A 6,856-nucleotide genomic window follows, 5' to 3' on the forward strand; every position below is an offset into this window, starting at 1 on the left:
CAACTAATACCAGCTCAACTAATACCAGCTCAACTAATGCCAGCTCAACTAATATCAGCTCAACTAATGCCAGATCAACTAATGCCAGCTCAACTAATGCCAGCTCAACTAATACCAGCTCAACTAATGACAGCTCAACTAATGCAAGCTCAACTAATGCCAGCTCAACTAATGTCAGCTCAACTAATGCCAGCCCAACTAATGCCAGCTCAACTAATGCCAGCTCACCTAATGCCAGCTCAACTAATACCAGCTCAACTAATACCAGCTCAACTAATACCAGCTCAACTAATGCCAGCTCAACTAATATCAGCTCAACTAATGCCAGATCAACTAATGCCAGCTCAAATAACACCAGCTCAACTAATGCCAGCTCAACTAATGCCAGCTCAACTAATACCAGCTCAACTAATGACAGCTCAACTAACACCAGCTCAACTAACGCCAGCTCAACTAATGCCAGCTCAACTAATACCAGCTCAACTAATGCCAGCTCAACTAATACCAGCTCAACTAATTTCAATAATACTAGCTCAACTAATGCCAGCTCAACTATTGCCAGCTCAACTAATGCCAGCTCAACTCATGCCAGCTCAACTAATACCAGCTCAACTAATGACAGCTCAACTAAAACCAGCTCAACTAACGCCAGCTCAACTAATGCCAGCTCAACTAATACCAGCTCAACTAATGCCAGCTCAACTAATTCCAGCTCAACTAATACCAGCTCAACTAATACCAGCTCACCTAATGCCAGCTCAACTAATGCCAGCTCAACTAATGCAAGCTCAACTAATGCCAGCTCAACTAATGCCAGCTCAACTAATACCAGCTCAACTAATGCCAGCTCACCTCATGCCAGCTCAACTAAAATCATCTCAACCAATGCCAGCTCAACTAATGCCAGCTAGACTAATGCCAGCTCAACTAATTCCAAATCAGCTCAACTAATGTCAGCTCAACTAATACCAGCTAAACTAATACCAGCTCAACTAATGCCAGCTCAACTAATGTCAGCTCAACTAATGCCAGCTCAACTAATGCCAGCTCAACTAATACCAGCTCAACTAATGCCAGCTAAACTAATGCCAGCTCAACTAATGCCAGCTCAACTAATACCAGCTCAACTTATGACAGCTCAACTAATGCCAGCTCAACTAACGCCAGCTCAACTAATGCCAGCTCAACTAATGCCAGCTCAACTAATGCCAGCTCAACTAATGCCAGCTCAACTAATGCCAGCTCAACTAATGCCAGCTCAACTAATACCAGATCAAACTAATGCCAGCTCAACTAATATCAGCTCAACTAATGCCAGCTCAACTAATGCCAGCTCAACTAATGCCAGCTCAACTAATGCCAGCTCAACTAATGCCAGCTCAACTAATACCAGCTCAACTAATGCCAGCTCAACTAATGCCAGCTCAACTAATGCCAGCTCAACTAATGACAGCTCAACTAATGCCAGCTCAACTAATACCAGCTCAACTAATGCCAGCTTAACTAATGCCAGCTCAACTAATGCCATATCAACAAATACAAGCTCAACTAATGCCAGCTCAACTAATACCAGCTCAACTAATACCAGCTCAACTAATGCAAGCTCAACTAATGCCAGCTCAACTAATGTCAGCTCAACTAATGCCAGCCCAACTAATGCCAGCTCAACTAATGCCAGCTCACCTAATGCCAGCTCAACTAATACCAGCTCAACTAATACCAGCTCAACTAATACCAGCTCAACTAATGCCAGCTCAACTAATATCAGCTCAACTAATGCCAGATCAACTAATGCCAGCTCAACTAACACCAGCTCAACTAATGCCAGCTCAACTAATGCCAGCTCAACTAATACCAGCTCAACTAATGACAGCTCAACTAATGCAAGCTCAACTAATGCCAGCTCAACTAATGTCAGCTCAACTAATGCCAGCCCAACTAATGCCAGCTCAACTAATGCCAGCTCACCTAATGCCAGCTCAACTAATACCAGCTCAACTAATACCAGCTCAACTAATACCAGCTCAACTAATGCCAGCTCAACTAATATCAGCTCAACTAATGCCAGATCAACTAATGCCAGCTCAACTAACACCAGCTCAACTAATGCCAGCTCAACTAATGCCAGCTCAACTAATACCAGCTCAACTAATGACAGCTCAACTAACACCAGCTCAACTAACGCCAGCTCAACTAATGCCAGCTCAACTAATACCAGCTCAACTAATGCCAGCTCAACTAATTCCAGCTCAACTAATACCAGCTCAACTAATGCCAGCTCAACTAATACCAGCTCAACTAATTCCAGCTCAACTAATACTAGCTCAACTAATGCCAGCTCAACTAATGCCAGCTCAACTAATGCCAGCTCAACTCATGCCAGCTCAACTAATACCAGCTCAACTAATGCCAGCTCAACTAATGTCAGCTCAACCAATGCCAGCCCAACTAATGCCAGCTCAACTAATGCCAGCTCAACTAATGCCAGCTCAACTAATGCCAGCTCAACTAATACCAGCTCAACTCATGTCAGCTCAACTAATGTCAGCTCAACTAATGCCAGCTCAACTAATGCCAGCTCAACTAATACCAGCTCAACTAATGCCAGCTCAACTAATGCCAGCTCAACTAATGCAAGCTCAACTAATGCCAGCTCAACTAATGCCAGCTCAACTAATACCAGCTCAACTAATGCCAGCTCAACTAATATCATCTCAACCAATGCCAGCTCAACTAATGCCAGCTAGACTAATGCCAGTTCAACTAATTCCAGCTCAGCTCAACTAATGTCAGCTCAACTAATACCAGCTAAACTAATACCAGCTCAACTAATGCCAGCTCAACTAATGTCAGCTCAACTAATGCCAGCTCAACTAATGCCAGCTCAACTAATACCAGCTCAACTAATGCCAGCTAAACTAATGCCAGCTCAACTAATGCCAGCTCAACTAATACCTGCTCAACTTATGACAGCTCAACTAACACCAGCTCAACTAACGCCAGCTCAACTAATGCCAGCTCAACTAATGCCAGCTCAACTAATGCCAGCTCAACAAATGCCAGCTCAACTAATGCCAGCTCAACTAATACCAGCTCAACTAATGCCAGCTCAACTAATGCCAGCTCAACTAATGCCAGCTCATCTAATGCCAGCTCAACTAATACCAGCTCAACTAATGCCAGCTCAACTAATGTCAGCTCAACTAATGCCAGCTCAACTAATGCCAGCTCAACTAATACCAGCTCAACTAATGCCAGCTCAACTAATACCAGCTCAACTAATTCCAGCTCAACTAATACTAGCTCAACTAATGCCAGCTCAACTAATGCCAGCTCAACTAATGCCAGCTCAACTCATGCCAGCTCAACTAATACCAGCTCAACTAATGCCAGCTCAACTAATGTCAGCTCAACCAATGCCAGCCCAACTAATGCCAGCTCAACTAATGCCAGCTCAACTAATGCCAGCTCAACTAATACCAGCTCAACTCATGTCAGCTCAACTAATGTCAGCTCAACTAATGCCAGCACAACTAATGCCAGCTCAACTAATACCAGCTCAACTAATGCCAGCTCAACTAATACCAGATGAAACTAATGCCAGCTCAACTAATATCAGCTCAACTAATGCCAGCTCAACTAATGCCAGCTCAACTAATGCCAGCTCAACTAATGCCAGCTCAACTAATGCCAGCTCAACTAATTCCAGCTCAACTAATACCAGCTCAACTAATGCCAGCTCACCTAATGCCAGCTCAACTAATACAAGCTCAACTAATGCCAGCTCAACAAATGCCAGCTTAACTAATGCCAGCTCAACTAATGCCAGCTCAACTAATGCCAGCTCAACTAATGCCAGCTCAACTAATGCCAGCTCAACTAATACCAGCTCAACTAATGCCAGCTCAACTAATGCCAGCTCAACTAATGCCAGCTCAACTAATGACAGCTCAACTAATGCCAGCTCAACTAATACCAGCTCAACTAATGCCAGCTTAACTAACGCCAGCTCAACTAATGCCATATCAACTAATACAAGCTCAACTAATGCCAGCTCAACTAATACCAGCTCAACTAATACCAGCTCAACTAATGCAAGCTCAACTAATGCCAGCTCAACTAATGTCAGCTCAACTAATGCCAGCCCAACTAATGCCAGCTCAACTAATGCCAGCTCACCTAATGCCAGCTCAACTAATACCAGCTCAACTAATACCAGCTCAACTAATACCAGCTCAACTAATGCCAGCTCAACTAATATCAGCTCAACTAATGCCAGATCAACTAATGCCAGCTCAACTAACACCAGCTCAACTAATGCCAGCTCAACTAATGCCAGCTCAACTAATACCAGCTCAACTAATGACAGCTCAACTAACACCAGCTCAACTAACGCCAGCTCAACTAATGCCAGCTCAACTAATACCAGCTCAACTAATGCCAGCTCAACTAATTCCAGCTCAACTAATACCAGCTCAACTAATACCAGCTCAACTAATGCCAGCTCAACTAATGCCAGCTCAACTAATGCAAGCTCAACTAATGCCAGCTCAACTAATGCCAGCTCAACTAATACCAGCTCAACTAATGCCAGCTCACCTCATGCCAGCTCAACTAATATCATCTCAACCAATGCCAGCTCAACTAATGCCAGCCAGACTAATGCCAGCTCAACTAATTCCAGCTCAGCTCAACTAATGTCAGCTCAACTAATACCAGCTAAACTAATACCAGCTCAACTAATGCCAGCTCAACTAATGTCAGCTCAACTAATGCCAGCTCAACTAATGCCAGCTCAACTAATACCAGCTCAACTAATGCCAGCTAAACTAATGCCAGCTCAACTAATGCCAGCTCAACTAATACCAGCTCAACTTATGACAGCTCAACTAATGCCAGCTCAACTAACGCCAGCTCAACTAATGCCAGCTCAACTAATGCCAGCTCAACTAATGCCAGCTCAACTAATGCCAGCTCAACTAATGCCAGCTCAACTAATACCAGCTCAACTAATGCCAGCTCAACTATTGCCAGCTCAACTAATGCCAGCTCAACTAATGCCAGCTCAACTAATACCAGCTCAACTAATGCCAGCTCAACTAATGTCAGCTCAACTAATGCCAGCTCAACTAATGCCAGCTCAACTAATACCAGCTCAACTAATGCCAGCTCACCTAATGCCAGCTCAACTTACGCCATCTCAACTAATGCCAGCTCAACTAATGCCAGCTCAACTAATGCCAGCTCAACTAATACCAGCTCAACTAATGCCAGCTCAACTAATGCCAGCTCAACTAATGCCAGCTCAACTAATGCCAGCTCAACTAATACCAGCTCAACTAATGCCAGCTCAACTAATGCCAGCGCAACTAATACCAGCTCAACTAATGCCAGCTCAACTAATACCAGCTCAACTAATTCCAGCTCAACTAATACTAGCTCAACTAATGCCAGCTCAACTAATGCCAGCTCAACTAATGCCAGCTCAACTCATGCCAGCTCAACTAATACCAGCTCAACTAATGCCAGCTCAACTAATGTCAGCTCAACTAATACCAGCTCAACTAACGCCAGCTCAAATAATGCCAGCTTAACTAATGCCAGCTCAACTAATGCCAGCTCAACTAATGCCAGCTCAACTAATACCAGCTCAACTAATGCCAGCTCAACTATTGCCAGCTCAACTAATGCCAGCTCAACTAATGCCAGCTCAACTAATACCAGCTCAACTAATGCCAGCTCAACTAATGTCAGCTCAACTAATGCCAGCTCAACTAATGCCAGCCCAACTAATACCAGCTCAACTAATGCCAGCTCAACTAATGCCAGCTCAACTAACGCCATCTCAACTAATGCCAGCTCAACTAATGCCAGCTCAACTAATGCCAGCTCAACTAATGCCAGCTCAACTAATACCAGCTCAACTAATGCCAGCTCAACTAATACCAGCTCAACTAATGCCAGCTTAACTAATACCAGCTCAACTAATGTCAGCTCAACTAATGCCAGCTCAACTAATGCCAGCTTAACTAATACCAGCTCAACTAATGCCAGCTTAACTAATACCAGCTCAACTAATGTCAGCTCAACTAATGCCAGCTCAACTAATGCCAGCTTAACTAATACCAGCTCAACTAATGCCAGCTTAACTAATACCAGCTCAACTAATGTCAGCTCAACTAATGTCAGCTCAACTAATGCCAGCTCAACTAATGCCAGCTTAACTAATACCAGCTTAACTAATACCAGCTCAACTAATGTCAGCTCAACTAATGCCAGCTCAACTAATTCCAGCTCAACTAATACCAGCTTAACTAATACCAGCTCAACTAATGTCAGCTCAACTAATGTCAGCTCAACTAATGTCAGCTCAACTAATGTCAGCTCAACTAATGCCAGCTCAACTAATGCCAGCTCAACTAATGCCAGCTTAACTAATACCAGCTCAACTAATGCCAGCTCAACTAATGCCAGCTCAACTAATGCCAGCTTAACTAATACCAGCTCAACTAATGCCAGCTCAACTAATGCCAGCTTAACTAATACCAGCTCAACTAATACCAGCTCAACTAATGCCAGCTTAACTAATACCAGCTCAACTAATGCCAGCTCAACTAATGCCAGCTTAACTAATACCAGCTCAACTAATGCCAGCTCAACTAATGCCAGCTTAACTAATACCAGCTCAACTAATGCCAGCTCAACTAATGCCAGCTTAACTAATACCAGCTCAACTAATGCCAGCTCAACTAATGCCAGCTCAACTAATACCAGCTCAACTAATGCCAGAAGGTGTCAGGATCAGCAGGTCAGGTACGCAGGGTAACAACATGACTGATTTACTACTTGTTGTAAT

The sequence above is a fragment of the Oncorhynchus masou genome, chromosome 12, assembly GCF_036934945.1.
Source record: "Oncorhynchus masou masou isolate Uvic2021 chromosome 12, UVic_Omas_1.1, whole genome shotgun sequence".
NCBI lineage: Eukaryota > Metazoa > Chordata > Actinopteri > Salmoniformes > Salmonidae > Oncorhynchus > Oncorhynchus masou.